We start from the raw sequence: 16,708 nt of genomic DNA on the forward strand, positions 1-16,708 counted from the left end.
AAAATGAGGTGAGGATTGGGGTTGCGGTTCAGTGGCAGAGTGTTTACCTGGCACGCATAAGGCCCTGGGTTCAATCTTCAATGCCAGAAGGAAAAACTATAAACTAATTGATGTGAGTCATAATTTAATTAGCTTTATTTAATCATCACAATTGTTTATAGGAATGTAAGCATCATGTAGTATCCTCATGATGGTCTGACAGAACTGGCTCCATGAGAACGTTATAGGCCAGACTCTAAGGGAAATGACTAAGCAGACTCCATTTTCCTCTGAGACTCCATGTTATGTAGGAAATAAGCTTCTCCCATGGGAACACCCCGCCTCTGTGCCCATCATCAGTTACTTGGTGTGACATGTTTAATAATATACAACGGCAACTCCTGTGTAGTAAAGAATTGCTCTCTTTTGATTCCTATTGCTCCTAAACAATGTACCATGTGACCAGTGATTTGTGGATATTAGTAACCATTCTTTAGTTTGTACCTAGGTGAGGGTCATTTTGACCCACTTCCCCCTCTGTCGATGTTCTCATGATGTTAATGCATAATTTTGAATCATAGCAACAGACACTTATGATTAATGTAATTTTTGGTATAAGAACCCCTACAACCCTGTGGTCGAGGTTGTTCTCCCAATAGCCACAATAGTCATTTTTGGGGGCATTGTGTGAGACGGTCAGCTGGCCGGCTTAATAAAGACTCTCAAATTTGGACTTCTCAGTGGTGATCAGTCTGTTAAGTTGTGCCCCATAACATTTGGAGAACCCAGCAAGATCCTCGCTGCCTGTTGGGTAGCCACCACTCACCACTGACCTGGAAACTCCTGTGGAGGGGAGAGGCCACAACGTTGCTCCTAGGGGAAGGCCTCTGAGAGATGTTCCTCAGTCCCAGGCTGCCTGGTCTGTGGAGCCCCACCCCAGGTCTGAACTAAATTCTCCAAGAGAGTCACCTGTTTCTGCACCCCTGGGGGACCGGTAAGTCTGTTTCTGGCGGATCGGCATCTGGGGACTCTGAGGAAGGCTGGACACAGCATTACTTCCTGAGTCTGCAACTTGCAAGACGTTGCTCAGTCCCTCTGGTCAGGAATCTGGAGTGGCCATTTGTCTGTGTCTTTGGTGTTTTATCTGTTCTGTTTTTATGTCCTTTTCTGATTTTTGTTGCCCTTAAGTGTAAGCATGGATCAGTCTCCCTCATGTCAGTCATGTGCTCCCCTCCAGTGCATGTTAACTCATTTCCAGAAATTCCAGAAAAGAGCCAGTGACTACGGAACTGGCTGCAATGTCTTTTCCCTCTCTAAATTCTGTGAGAGAGAATGACCAACTTTCAAGATCTGATGGCCCCCTCAGGGGACCACCAAATTGTCTTTGGGCAGCCTGAACATCTTGATCTAATGTTTTATAGTCAAATTTGGGGGGAAAATGGTTAAAAAGGTTTTTCACCATGTTCACTAAAGCTTTATATTTTATGTTAAAATATAAATTGCTGCCAATTGAAACTTCCAACTATTGGAGTTGGTCTGCCAAAATGTCAGGCTAAAATTTTGATGGCTGCTATCCAAGAGACCAGGAAAACTGGTTTAGAACAAGACCCCAACCTGAGGGGTCTCTCCCAAGGAGACCAAAGGAAGCAAGCTTCCTTGTTGTCTCTTTGGGAAACTCCTTCAGGGAGGGATAGGGCATAAACTTTGCCTATATTCTCTTAATTCTTTTTCATCTCTGATGAGAGGGACCACATCAGAATGGAAGCCAAAAAAGACTTTTAAAAAGTCTGTTTTTTTCAGTTCATTATTTCAATCTGGTACAACTAGGTTAATTTTTGATCAGACCTATTTTATCAAACTATAAAGTTTTCTTAATGCTGTGTTTCATTCACAGGCCAGTTTACAAGGGTTAACTCTCAATCTAATAAGCTACAAGGTCTTTGTCCATCTGCTTATTTAATGTATATGTACACTGGTGTATTGTCATGTCTACATATATTTGGTACCCAAATTGACATATGAGCTCAAAAATTAAAATTTTAAATATGGATCCAAATGCTTTGATTTACATGATTTCAAAGGTTTTTAAATTGGGTGAACAAAAATATGGCTTTCAAGTTACTAACACAGTTTTGTTTCCAGGTGATCAAAAAATAAATAAAATGTTAATATTATAATATGTCTAATATCCATTTTTTCTAGGTTTTTCTTCAACAGGAAAGAAATGACTGCTATGGCCCAATACACTTCTCTGATATCTTGGTTTAAAAATAAATAAATAAATTAGATTTAACATGTATGGGATTGATCATGGATGTGTTTGTTAGAGATATCTGATTGGTTTAAAAAGTTAAAATGCTAACTGTTAAATATAACATCAAGTAGTCTTAACTCCTTAAATTTCACAGGGTAACATACTTAAAACAATTTTGTTACATTCATAAATTGTTAAAAAAAAGAATTTAAATCTACTTTATTCTATCACCAAAAACATGATTACTAAAAGTCTTAACAGGTATTATTCTATATAAAGGGTCCAAAAGTTTCAACTGTATTTAAATAGAGTTCTGTAAGTAACAAAGAATTTCATCAGATTAAAATGGAGTAATTTATCTAAATTCAGAAATTTATAAGGATTGTTTCAGAATATAAATATTAAAAAAGGGGATCAACAGATTAAAACATTAGAAGGTTTTAGATGTAAAATTATATTTTGTAAAAATGTTTCTAGATAAAAACACCTTTATGTGTTAAAATAAACTGTAATACAGCTAAGTAAACAGCAAGAAAGTCTAATTAAAAAATTTAAAAAGTATAAATTAAGGGTAAATTTTAAAAGGTTTATGTGTATATATAAGTAACACAACAGTTAAAACTATTCAGGTTTTTCCTAAGGTCAAATATTAATGTACTGACTTAAAAATTGAGGGTTTGTACAATTCTAGTTAAACAGCAACTGTTATTTTAGAGTATTGTACTACATCACAAAGTCTAAATTTTCTTTAAAAGTTAAACGTGGTTAATATAAAAACATCAATGTAATTATGATTCTATTACTCTTATTTATATATTAAATGTATTCATATCTTCTAGTTATACAAGTCTTTAAAAGGTTTAAAAGAACATTTTATCAAACTGGTGTTCTCCAACATAGAGTTGTAATGGTAAATTTAAACTTATCAAAATAAGAAATTTTATTGGGGATTTATTTATATCATTTAGTGTTATATAACTGGACCTGAACCTTATGTTACCTTCTGCACTGGGATAAAAATGTAAGTGTATTTCTAAAAGATAATGAGAGTCTGATCTGTTTAAAGGTTAATATCATGAAATAGGAAAACATTTTGCCACTTTACTATACAAAAGGAAAGTTAAAAACTCTCTCAGCTTTCTTTGATTCATGGTTTAGGTATAATATCATACAGTGTTAATTAATATTAACAGAGACTTAGGAAACAATATATGTAAACTTTATAAAATTATATTTTAAAAAGATAAAGATCAGCTTTAGAACTAGACTACATTTATTACAATTTATGAAGAGACCTGCCTTACTTGAGATAAGTCTCTGCTTCTACCTTACTACATGTTACAATGGCTCCAAAATAAGTCAGACTTCAGCTCATTTAAAGTTATATTCAAAAGATTATTTTTTTTGTTATAAAATTACTGTAACTTCAAACAGGGGATATAATATATTGCTCAACCAAAATTTAAGATAGCTATTTTACAACTAAATACATTTTTGCTGTTGTTAATTCCATTTTGTATTTTCCTTGTAAACTCTGTAACTGTTGACTGATTAATGTTTTATAGAGGTACTGATTAAGAACAATCTAAATTAATTTGAGATAATAAGCCATCACCTGTAGGACAGATAATATAGACCCCAGTTTAATAAAAGTTGGTAAATAACTATAAAGTCATAGACATTAAAGTTAAAACCCAGTACTCTTACTGTATGACTGGTGAAACTGACTTGCTGGATGTTTAAAATCAAAACTTAAAGATTGAGGTTAAAATAAAGGGGTCAAGAGAATCAATATGTGGCTCTTGTCTTCAGAGTCAGCCTAAACCCAGGGAACATGAGATCTTCTCTAAGGGGCTTTGCAACTCTGGGCCACACAACCTTCCGATCAGGGAGACTGATGAGATCACTAGAGAATGAAAAGCCAATCATTGCACCTGCTGCAGAGGAGGGTCCTTGGGAAAGGGACCCATCCCTAATGCTTCCAAAGGAAGCCACTTCATCAAGGAGACCCTAGCAGGTGAATGGAACTAAAGGAGTTAAGAAGCTGCTCTCAAGTTCCCCAAGAGTGACCCCTGTGGGAATTCAGTTGACTCTTAACAGCAGATAGAAACAAGGTCAATTTGACGAGCTTGATCTTAAACACCTAGCAAAAACAGTTAAAACTAAAACAAAGTCATTCCTGGACATTTTTTTTAAAAACTACACAATAGTTATTTTAATGTAACTTAAGATGTACACTTGTGTTAGCCCCAAATATAAGTAAAACTGGAGGTAACAAAAAAATTCTTAGACAAAAATGCCTGATAACTATCAAGAGAAACTGCCAGAGTTTTAAGTTTTTAATCAGTTTAAGGTCTACAGATCTTTCTAACCTCTGATACAGGTAGACTTAATCAATGTTTGCTAGTATGATTCTCTAACTCTACGTAACAAAAATAAAGGGATCTCTACTAAACAAAGAGATCATGCCAATAAAAACACATTTTACAAAACTCAGATGACAGTAAGTAACTTAACTAAATGTGTTTACATTCCTGATAACTCCAGCAGTGTTGAAGATTTACAATTAAGGCTTTATCCTCTCCAGCCTCGTTAGACTCTGTTAGGCCTTTTTATGTAAACAATGTCTCAGCTCTTCCACGTCCTGGTAAGAGATTATTAATTTCTATCAGCTTCATGATATTCACTGACATGTTCCAGATGCTATTAATTTTGTACTCATGGTTTTTTGTTTATTTCATAGAACAAGACTTTTACCCCTAGAAAGGAATTTATTACTGCTTGCCACACCCCCACATCTCCCTCCTCTCAGCTCAAATCAGCAAGAGCGGTCATCGCCCATTTTCCTTACAGCAGTAAAAAGTCCCTAAAATGAGAGTGGTAGTAATAATATGTTTAAAAGACAGTCAATTTAGATCGGTAAATTGGGTTAAATCACAAAAATAAGGGCCCGTTTGGGTCCAGAAAGTTGGAGGCAAATGACCTCTGAGAGATTAAATTTTTAATGCTTTCAGAGCCCTTCCTCCACCCTTCCCAAGAACCTGCTCCTGTTCTAACCTGCTGCTAAGTCTAACAGGTTCAACTTATGAGAGAACCAGCCCCAAGAGACCACTGATTTCCAACACCCATTTCAGTCAGAAGACTATGTCTAGATCAAATTGTTCCAGAAAGGGCTAACACCTGGCTAAAATGGAAGGGACCTTACTCACAACTTGGACTCATCACATCTGAGTCAAGACAACAGAAAATGCACAGCCCTCAGAGACCCCAACTACCATCTAAAGATAAGACTGAAAAAATGTTAAATATGTTTTTTCTCTTGCTTAAAATATGTCAGGAATAACTCCATGCTTAGCCCTTCAACTTTTTAAGATTACCAAATTGGATAAATTCTGTGTTACTGTTCACATCATTCCCCATGTGTACTATTATGATAAAGAGGGAAGAAGAAAACATATGGGACTAATATCTAAACAAGTGGCCCCTGTCTTAGTTCCCCTCCTAGTGGGAATAGGTATAGCAGGCTCCACAGCTGTAGAACCACTGCCCTGAATACTGGAAACCAGAATGTCAAAACTTTGAGTAAACAAATATATTTGGGCTTAAGTGAGTTAAAAAAACTCTGTAAGTCACTTAGAAAATTTCCTTGATTCACCTGCTCAGGTAGTTTTACAAAACAAAAGAGGGTTAAATTTGTTGTTTTTAAAATAAAAAATTATATATGGCCTTAAGGGAGACCTACTGTTTCTATACTAAACTCTCAGGTATCATTCATGATAGTTTATCTTTGAATAAAAAAAAAAAAAAGGCTCAAAAAAGTGAAAAAGAAAAAGCTAAAAACCTGAGAAAATTTGGTACCAAAATCTGTTCTCTTGTTCCCCCGGCTTAACTACTCCAATAAACACAATGGTGAAAACTCTCATCCTAGTTATGTTGGGACTTTTAATCAGGCCATGCATGATAAACTGTTCAACTAAATATGTTAGAGATAGAATCCAGTCTGTTAAGCTAATGGCGTTGCACACTCACTGCAATCACCTATGCACTACTAATAAATCAATGATTTGATTATGTACCTAAAACCAGTGGGGAAGGTGATGGGCTGACAGAACTGGCTCCATGAGAATGTTATAGGCCAGACTCTAAGGGAAATGACTAAACAGACTCCATTTTCCTCTGAGACTCCATGTTATGTAGGAAATAATCTTCTCCCATGGGAACACCCCGCCTCTGTGCCCATCATCAGTTACTTGGTGTGACATGTTTAATAATATACAGTGACAACTCCTATGTAGTAAAGAATTGCTCTCTTTTGATTCCTATTGCTCCTAAACAATGTACCATGTGAACAGTGATTGTGTGGATGTTAGTAACCATTCTTTAGTTTGTACCTAGGTGAGGGTCATTTTGACCCACTTCCCCCTTTGTTGATGTTCTCATAATGTTAATGCATAATTTTGAATCATAGCAACAGACACTTATGATTAATGTACTTTTTGATATAAGAACCCCTATAACCCTGTGGTTGGGGCTGTTCTCCCAATAGTCATTTTTGGGGGCATTGTGTGAGACAGTCAGCTGGCCGGTTTAATAAAGACTCTCAAATTTGGACTTCTCAGTGGTGATAGGTCTGTTCCTAAGTTGCGCCCCATAACAATCCTCATAAAGGTATATAACTTTAATTGAAAAACATGTTTTAAAAGAATTAACATGAATGCTTTGAAAAGATTCAGTGTACCTGAATCCTAAAATAAATCTCTCTGATTAGTCACAGGCAAATAAATGAAAACACCTGAGGAAAAACATATTAAAGTTTGGGATTTTCCATTCAGACTATTTGGAAATGATCTTAACTCATGGCACATTTTATTAAATACCACAGGTGGCTAGGTGCACTGGCAGACACCTGTAATCCCAGAGGTTGAGGCAGGAGGCTAGCAAGTTGGAGACCAGCTGGTGAAAGGTACAGAGATCCTGTTTACAAATAATAATTTTAAAAAGGCCTGGGGATGTAACTCAGTTGTAGATCATCCCTGGGTTCAATACCAAACAATGCAGGTGTAAGGCAGGAGGTGGGGACTGTGGGGGTCCACTTTCTGCTTTGAACAAAACCCTTGCTGCTCTGCCACTGAGGCTTATTTTAAAACTGACATTTATCCCCTGCCTCTTCTCCCTCTCCCTGTCCCTAATCACAGGGGAACAAAAGATTACCATTCTTCCCATACTGAGTCAAGTTATCTGTCCTTTGGCTCATAGAGGATAGGAAGGAAGGAGTCCAGACTTTGTAGTTGGCATCTCTGGATCAAAGAAATGGCCATCTTTGGAAGCTACAAGTGAATTATGTCTCCTGACAGGGCATCATAGAGTGTAACCTCTTTAAAAGCCCTCTGTTCTCTCTGACAGATCACAGCCCCCAGGAAAGGAGTCCCACGTTTTTCTCTTTTGCTATCAAAGCAAGATAACTTCTTTTCCTTTTTTGCAGAACCTTGTCCAAAACCTTCTGTGTTGGCTTTGGGGAAAAGAACTGAAGCTTTGGCATCATGGACCACAGGTGAATCACAAAGAAAAGATTTTGGCATATGATAAAGTGATATGCATATGAGGAATCTAAAATCAAAATTAAGAAATCACCCCACTCATAATGTAAGAAATAAGCAAAGACCCATCATGACTGCTCAAGTTTCCAGAGCAGGGAGCAGTAGATCCACCCTGGTCAGCGACAGCGCAAGCAAGCAAGCTCTTATGCAGGTAGCCTCCTCCTGCCTCAACCTCCCATGTTGCTGAGATTAGAAGTGTGCACAACCATGCTTGGCTCATTTGATAATTTTAAAAGTCAGACTTTTGACCTGATATAAAAGTATATCTGTTATGCTCCCTTTGGCAGTCCATAGACTAAAATTGGAACAAAACAGAAAAGATTAGCATGGTTCCTACACAAGGATGATTCACAAATTTAAGAAGCAGTCCATATTTCTCTTCATATATAAAAAGAAACAAAAAACAAAAAACATGTCTGTACATCTTTCATAAAAATTTATATTTATTGTACACAAATGGGATACATACTGTTTCTCTTTTTGTACATGAGGTAAAGGCATACCATTTGTGTAGTCATACTTTTACATAGGATAATCCTGTTTGATTCATTCTGTTATTTTTTCCTTCCCCACACCCCTCCCACCCCTCCCACCCCTTTTTTCCCTCTATACAGTTCCTCCTTCCTCCATTCTTACCTCCCACCCACACCCCACTATGTGTCATCATCCACTGATCAGTGAGATAATTCATCCTTTGGATTTTTGAGATTGGCTTATCACACTTAGCATGATATTCTCTGATTTCAAACATTTCCCTGCAAATGCCATGATTTTATTATTCTTTATGACTGAGTAATATTGCATTGTATATATATACCACAGTTCTTTATCCAATCATAAATCGAAGGGCATCTAGGTTGGTTCAACAATCTTGCTATTGTGAATTGAGCTGCTATGAACATTGTTTTGGCTGCATCTCTGTAGTATTCTGATTTTAAGTCCTTTGGGTATAGGCAAAGAAGTGGGATAGCTGGGTCAAATGGTGGTTCCACTCCAAGTTTTCTGAGGAATTTCCACACTACTTTCCAGAGTGGTTATACTAATTTGAAGCCCCGCCAGCCATGTATGAGTGTACATTTTTTCCCACATCCTCGCCAACACCTGTTGTTGCTTTTATTCTTGATAATCTCCATTCTAAATGGGGTGAGATGGAATCTTAGTGTAGTTTTGATTTGCAGTTCTCTTATTACTAGATATGCTGAACATTTTTTCATATATCTGTTGATTGTTTTTAGATCTTCTTCTGTGAAGTGTCTGTTCATGTCCTTGGCCCATTTGTTGATTGGGTTATTTGTATTCTTGGTGTAGAGTTTTTCGAGTTCTTTATAGATTTTGGAGATTAATGCTCTATCTGAAGTATGAGTGACAAAGATTTTCTCCAACTCTGTAGGCTCTCTCTTCACATTGCTGATAGTTTCCTTTGCTGAGAGAAAGCTATTTAGTTTGAATCTATCCCAGTTGTTGATTTTGCTTTTATTTCTTGTGCTATGGGAGTCCTGTTAAGGAAGTCTGATCCTAAGCTGACATGTTGAAGATTTGGAACTAGTTTTTTTCTATAAGATGTAGGGTGTCTGGTCTGACTCCAAGGTCCTTCATCCATTTTGAGTTGATTTTTTGCAGGGTAAGAGATAGGGGTTTATTTTCATTGTGTTGCATATGGATTTCCAGTTTTTCCAGCATCATTTGTTGAAGAGGCTGTCTTTGCTCCATTGCATATTTTTGGAACTTTTGTCTAGTATGAGAAAATTGTATTTATTTGTATCTCTGTCCGTGTCCTCTATTCTGTACCATTGATCTACCTGTCTATTTTGGTACCAATACCATGCCGATTTTGTAACTATTGCTTTGTAGTATAGTTGCAGGTCTGGTATTGCGATACTCCCTGCTTCACTCTTCCTGCTGAGGATTGTTTTAGCTATTCTGGGCTTCTTATTCTTCCAGATGAATTTCATGATTGCTTGCTCTATTTCTCTAAGGTACGTCACTGGCATTTTAATTGGAATTGCATTGAATCTGTATAGCACTTTAGGTAGTATGGCCATTTTGACAATATTAATTCTGTCTATCCAAGAACATGGGAGATATTTCCATCATCTAAGGTTTTCTTTAATTTCTTTCTTTAGTGTTCTGTAGTTCTATTTGTAGAGGTCTTTCACCTCTTTTGTGAGATTGATTCCCAAGTATTTTATTTTTTCGAGGCTATTGTGAACTGGATAGTTTTCCCAATATCTCTTTCCAAAGATTCATCACTTATGTCTAAAAATGCTTTAGATTTATGAGCATTGATCTTGTAACCTGCTACTTTACTGAATTCACTTATGAGTTCTAAAAGTCTTCTGGTGGAATTTCCAGGTTCCTCTAAATATATAATCATCAGCGCACAGGGATAGTTTGAGTTCTTCTTTTCCTATTCGTATCCCTTTAATTTCTTTGGTTTGTCTAATTGCTCTGGCTAGAGTCTCAAGGACGATATTGAATACAAGTGGTGACAAAGGACAGACATCCTTGCCTTGTTCCAGTTTTTAGGGAGAATGCTTTCTGTTTTTCACCATTTAGAATGATATTAGCCATGGACTTAGCATAGATGGCCTTTACAATGTTAAGGAATGTTCCCACTATCCGTATTTGTTCTAGTGTTTAGATCATGAAGGGGTGCTGTATTTTATCAAATGCTTTTTCTGCATCTATCAAAATTATCATGTGATTCTTGACATTAAGTCTATTGATATGGTGAATTACATTTATTGATTTCTGGATGTTGAACCAATCTTGCATCCTTGGGATAAAACCCACTTGATCGTGGTGCACTATCTTTTTAATATATTTTTGTATGTGATTTACTAAAACTTTGTTGAGAATTTTTGCATTGATATTCACTAAGTACATTGGTCTGAAATTTTCTTTCCTCTGTCTGGTTTATGTATCAGGGTAATATTGGCTTCATAGAATGAGTTTGGGAGGGTTCCCTCCTCTTCTATTTCATGGAATACTTTGAGAAGTATTGGAATGAGCTCTTCTTTAAAGGTTTTGTAGAACTCGGCTGAGAACCCATCTGGTCCTGGACTTTTCTTTGTTGGTAGGCTTTTCATGACGTCTTCTATTTCATTACTTGAAATTGGTGTATGTAAATTGTGTATCTCCTCCTGATTCAGTTTAGATAATTCATATGTCTCTAAAAACCTATTGATATCTTTGAGAATTCTATTTTGTTGGAGTAGAGAATTTCAAAAGAGCTTCTGATTTTTTTTTTTTTTTTTGTATTTCACTCATGTCTGTTGTGATATTTCCTTGGTCATTCTGAATTTTAGTAATTTGGGTGTTCTTTCTCCTTCTCTTCATTGGTGAGGCTAAGGGTTTATCAATTTTGTTTATTTTTTCAAAGAACCAACTATTTATTTTTTCAATTTTTTCAATTTTTCCTTTTGTTTCAATATCATTGTTTTCAGCACTTGTTTTAACTATTTCCTGTCTTCTACTACTTTTGGTGTTGCTCTGTTCTTCATTTTCTAGGGCTTTGAGCTGTAGTGTTAGGTCATTTATTTGTTGATTTTTTTCTTCCTTTACTGAATGCACTCCATGAAATAAATTTTACCCTAAGTACTGCCTTCATAGTGTCCCAGAGATTTTGATATGTTCTTTCTTTTTTCTCATTTACCTCTAAGAATGTTTTAATTTTCTTCCTGATATCTTCTGTTATCCATTCATCAAACAATAACATATTATTTAATCTCCAGGTGTTAGAGTAGTTTCTGTTTTTTACTCTGTCATTTATTTCTAATTTCAATCCATTATGATCTGATACAATACAAGGTAGTATCTCTATCTTCTTGTATTTGCTAACAGTAGCTTTGTGGCATAATATATGGTGTATTTTAGAGAAGCATCCATGTGCTGCTGAGAAGAAAGTGTATTCGCTGTTTGTTGGATGGTATATTCTATAAAAGTTTGTTAAGTCTAAATTGTTGATTGTGTTATTGAGATCTATGGTTTCTTTGTTCAAATTTGTTTGGAAGATCTGTCCAGTGGTGAGAGAGGTGTGTTAAAATCACCTAGTATTATTGTGTTGTGGTCTATTTGGTTTCTGAAATTGAGAAGGATTTGTTTGATGTACATGGATGAGCCACTGTTTGGGGCATAGATATTTATGATTGTTATGTCTTACTGATTTATGCTTCCCTTAAGCAGTATGATATGTCCTTCTTTATCTCTTGTGACTAACTTTGGCTTGAAGTCCACATTATCTGAAATGAGGATGGATACCCCAGCTTTTTTGCTGAGTCCATGTGCATGGTATATATTTCCCCATCCTTTCACCTTTAGTCTGTGGGTATCTCTTTCTATGAGGTGAGTCTCTTGCAGGCAACATATTGTTGGATCTTCTTTTTAAAGTCTATGTCTTTTGATTGATGAATTCAGGCCATTAACATTCAGGGTTATTATTGAGATATGATTTGTATTCCCGGTCATTTCGCTCTTTTTTTTTGACACGACTTGGTTTCTCCTTTATTTGCCTGTTCCTTTAGGGTAGTTCCTCCCTTTGCTGATTTACATCATTGTTTTTCATCTCCTCCTTATGGAATATTTTGCTGAGAATGCTCTGTAATACCAGCTTTTTCTTTTTGTAAATTCTTTTAGCTTTTGTTTTTCAAGGAAGAATTTTATTTCATCATCAAATCTGAAGGTAAGTTTTGCTGGGTATAAGATTCTTGGTTGGCATCCATTTTATTTCAGGGCTTGAAAAATGTTGTTCCAGGCCCTTCTAGCTTTTAGGGTCTGGATTGAAATATCTGCTGATATCCATATTGTTTTCCCCCAAATGCAATTTGGTTCTTTTCTCTTGCAGCCTTAATAATTCTGTCTTTATTTTGTATGTTAGGTATTTTCATTATAATGTGCCTTGGTGTGGGTCTGTTGTAATTTTGTGTATTTGGAGTCCTCTAAGCCTCTTGTACTTGATTTTCCATTTAATTCTTCAGATTTGGGGAATTATCTGATATTATTTCATTGAATAGATTGTTCATTCCTTTGGTTTGTTTCTCTAAACCTTCCTCAATCCCAATAATTCTTAAATTTGGCCTTTTCATGATATCCCATAATTCTTGTAGATTCTGTTCATGATTTCTTACCATCTTCTCTGTTTGGTGAACTTTGTTTTCAAGATTAAATATTTTGTCTTCAATATCTGAGGTTCTGTCTTCCAGGTGTTCTATCCTATTGGTTATGCTTTCTTTGGAGTTTTTAATTTGATTTATTGTTTTCTTCATTTTAAGGATTTATGTTTGTTTTTTTGTTTTTTCAATATCTTTAACTCTTTATTGAAATGATCTTTTGGTTCCTGTATTTGCTCTTTTAACTGTCAATTGGTGCTATCATTTAATGCATGCATTTGCTCTTCATCCCATCATTCAAAGCCTGCATTTGTTCTTTCATCTCATCATTCACTTCCCTGATCATTTTAATTATGTACATTCTGAACTCTCTTTGTCATTTCTTCTGCCATCCTGTCATTGGATTTTATTGACGTAACATCTAGATTTGTTTGGGGCATTTTCTTCCCTTGTTTTCTCATATTGTTCAGGTGTCAGTGGATTGCTGAGATATTGCAGATTTCCTCTATTGACTTATAGTGTCTCTGAAGATTTCTAGTATATCACCTCCTAGCCTTCAGTAGCCTGAATTCTTGGAGGAACTTGATAAAGCAGTGCTCCACAAGAACGTTGCTTCTCTAGTGGTGGTGGCCTTCAGTAGGGACATATTCCTTGCTAGTGGGCAGAGGCACCTCCACTTGTTGACCAATGGTCATCCAAAGGGGAACTAGGCTGTTGCCTGAGGCAAAGCCTGTTTGGGCCATTGTCTCTGGTTTTATCATCCTTGTGGGAAAAACTCACACAGCAGAGAAGACTCACCCAGTGGGGACATCTTGCTGGTCAACTCCCCTTCTAGAAGTTCCCCTCAACCCACAACTACCACCTGTGCTGGGCAGTCTTCCTCTGCAATGTTCCCAGGGCCCCAGATCTACTTCCATGGTCTGGGAGACCCGTCCTGTGCCAAAGAGTCTCCTCAGGCTGCCCCTCCTCGGAGAAGCTGCCCGAAGTCCTAGAAACTTTGTTCCACCCCTAAGCATCTCTCTGTGTTGCTCCTCCACCAAGAAGCCACCTAGGGTCCTGGGACTCTGCTCTGCACCTAATTATCTGACTGTGTGGCCCCTCCTTAGACCAACCGCCTAGAGTCCCGATGCAGTTGCTCTGAGTCCAAGCAACTCACTGTGTGCCTCCTCCTTCCAGCAGCCACCTGGAGCCTGGAACCCTGGTGCAGATGCTTAGAGTCCATCCAAATCACTGCATGAGTTCTCCTTTGAGAAACCACCTGAAGTTCCAGTGCAGTTGCTCCAAGTCCAAGTGTTGTGCTGAGTGGCCCTCCTCTACAATGCTCCTGGTTGTCCAAGTACACTGCTCCAGTGGGTGGAGGGATGTCTTGTTGGGCAATTCTACTTCACAAAGTTCCCTGCATTCCAAGACTACCACCTCATCCGGGACACCTCCCCAATGGGAGAGACTCACCTGGTGGCTTTGAGTTGGTTCCAAGTCTCTCAAAACCTCATCTTCTTGAATCCTGAGTCCTGGAGCAACATGAAATGCAGCCACCCTCTAGTTCACCATCTTGAAATATCCTGTACATCTTAAATTTGCATTTTTCCAAGCTGAGGCATGTAGAAACTGCATCTTAAAGCCAGCAAAGCTTTAATAACCAGTTTCTTTTCAGAGACAGAAAAATATCTTCCACAGAAAGAAAAAAATTAAAATGCTTTAAAGCTGATAAAATGAAAGTATATAATTTAAAAAAAAGAAGTGAATTTACCAGAAACCAAAAAAGGAAAAAAAAAGAGCTCAATATAGAGCAAACTTTTTTCCATTTCTTCCAGAAGGCCATCTGATGATGAAGCCAGGACTGTGGCTCAGGAAGTGTTTGGGGTCAATGAAGTGTGCTGTTCCTAGGAATCCTCCCCAGTCTCACCACTGGAATGGATAATCCTCCTCATGTGTCTCAGAAAATCCCCAGACACCAAGGAGTGAGCAGAGTGACTCAAGGGTGAGTGTCACTGAGGCCCAAATGTGCACCTTCTGGAAGGTCCCCTCACAGTTGCTTCCAACCCAGGAAGAAGCTATGCTCTGAAGTAGAATCCCCTCTCCTTGTTGCTGCAGTCATCCGAGTGAGATCCAGTTGAGTTGATTGTCAAGTTAATAAACATGCAAGCAATTGCCTTAAGCCAGCATGCACTTGCATGAATGTGGGCTACATCACAATCAAAGCTCCTCTAAGGAACTCCCAGACAGAATTAGTGCTTCTCACTCTCCTAACAGACATCTCCCAAACACTCCAGCTCTTTTTACCTTGTGGTGTGTATTCTAGACTAACTGACTTGTCAAAAATAAAGCCATCTTTTTCTGTCAAAAACAACCACAAAGAAAAACAGCTAAAGAAAGATATCAAAATTAATTCCAGAGAAACCCCTAAAAATCACAAGGATTTGAGAAGAAACAACTCCACACTTGTTTAGAGAAATCCTGGATTGCTTAGAAAACCCGGGATGACCAGAAAGAAGGGGGAATGGGGTCAATATGCATTGCCAGAAAGACTAGGGGACAACTAAACTGTGGCCTCAGAAACCAAAAGAGAGCTCGTCAGAGTTGTCTGTCATGTGACATGGCAATAGATTTTAGAACAGAGGACACAGATATGGGGGTGGCCCTGACATTTTGGGATGGTTGTTCAGGGCCTACCAACATGGTGGACCTGAAACAATGTTTCAGGTGGACATTCTCCATCCATAGGCAGATCCCAGTCAACCTATCCCTCTTTATGACCCTCTGAGAAAATACCTTTTTTGTCCTTTAGTTCCCATTGAGGTTGAGAATTACCACTTAAATAATTGCTTAAGATAAAAAGCCTATAATAACCAGTATTTTTTTAAAGGTGATCAGGTGGAGAAAGCAGAATCTATTTTCTATATTTTCTTTCCTATTATGGAACACATCTTCATTGTCTAATAGATATTTGGACCAAGCTACGGTACAGGAAAAAATATTTTTCATGAAATTATCTGTCTTAAAATAATCCAGATTATTTAATGTGTACCTAAGGGGACAGTTCTCAAGGATAGACAGTGAATTAGCCATATTTTAATTTGCATGCTGCAAAGGTTTCGTGGGGGAAAAAAATGGGCCTCTATAGGGAACAGATTCTTGGTCTGTCCCATATTCTCCTGAGGCATACTTGGAGCCCCACCAGCATCAGACTTTTGAGTCTGTCCCCTGTTGCCCATCTGATCAGTGGCCAGGGGGCTCTGCCACAGGGATGCAGCAGAATGAGCCATGCAGCTCATTCCTTAAAGAGATTCTAAGGAAGATCCTACTTCTAAGCATTCCCAGGAGGCCCAGGATCCTCCACTTTGGGGTTAGAAGTACAGTAAGGTCATTATAAAAAGAATATCCCTGTGATCTCAAGTAATCTAGGTGCACTTGAGAAATTATGATTTTTAAAATGGCAAAGACGTAAGATCTTGTAGAGGGCTGGGGTGTGGCTCAGTGGGAGAGCATTTGCTGAGCATGTGTGAGGCCCCATCCCCAGCACCACCACAAAAATAAAACAAGGATCTTACAGTAGACAGGCATTATGTCATAGAGCAGATTTAGACAAACTTCAATGGAAAAAGATCTATTTATAGTGCATGTCCAAAGAAAATTTAGATCACTTGTTATAAGTCTTGTAGCAGAATTTAAGAGATACTTCTTTTATCCTTTGTGCCCTGCGGTAGACTCACATTAGTTTACACTCCAGCATGATTGACATGCAGCTCTTACAAGAATGGATATCACAC

General features: G+C 37.5%; 1 non-coding gene across 1 annotated transcript; it reads left to right on the forward strand.

The window, feature by feature from the left end:
- The first annotated feature begins 8,103 nt into the window (after nucleotides 1-8,103).
- Nucleotides 8,104-8,208, forward strand: LOC124967662 (U6 spliceosomal RNA). The gene has a single exon (XR_007105583.1). It is a non-coding gene; the product is annotated as a U6 spliceosomal RNA (small nuclear RNA).
- The last annotated feature ends 8,500 nt before the right edge of the window (nucleotides 8,209-16,708 follow it).

The sequence above is a fragment of the Sciurus carolinensis genome, chromosome 16 (genome assembly GCF_902686445.1).
Source record: "Sciurus carolinensis chromosome 16, mSciCar1.2, whole genome shotgun sequence".
In the NCBI taxonomy this organism is placed as follows: domain Eukaryota; kingdom Metazoa; phylum Chordata; class Mammalia; order Rodentia; family Sciuridae; genus Sciurus; species Sciurus carolinensis.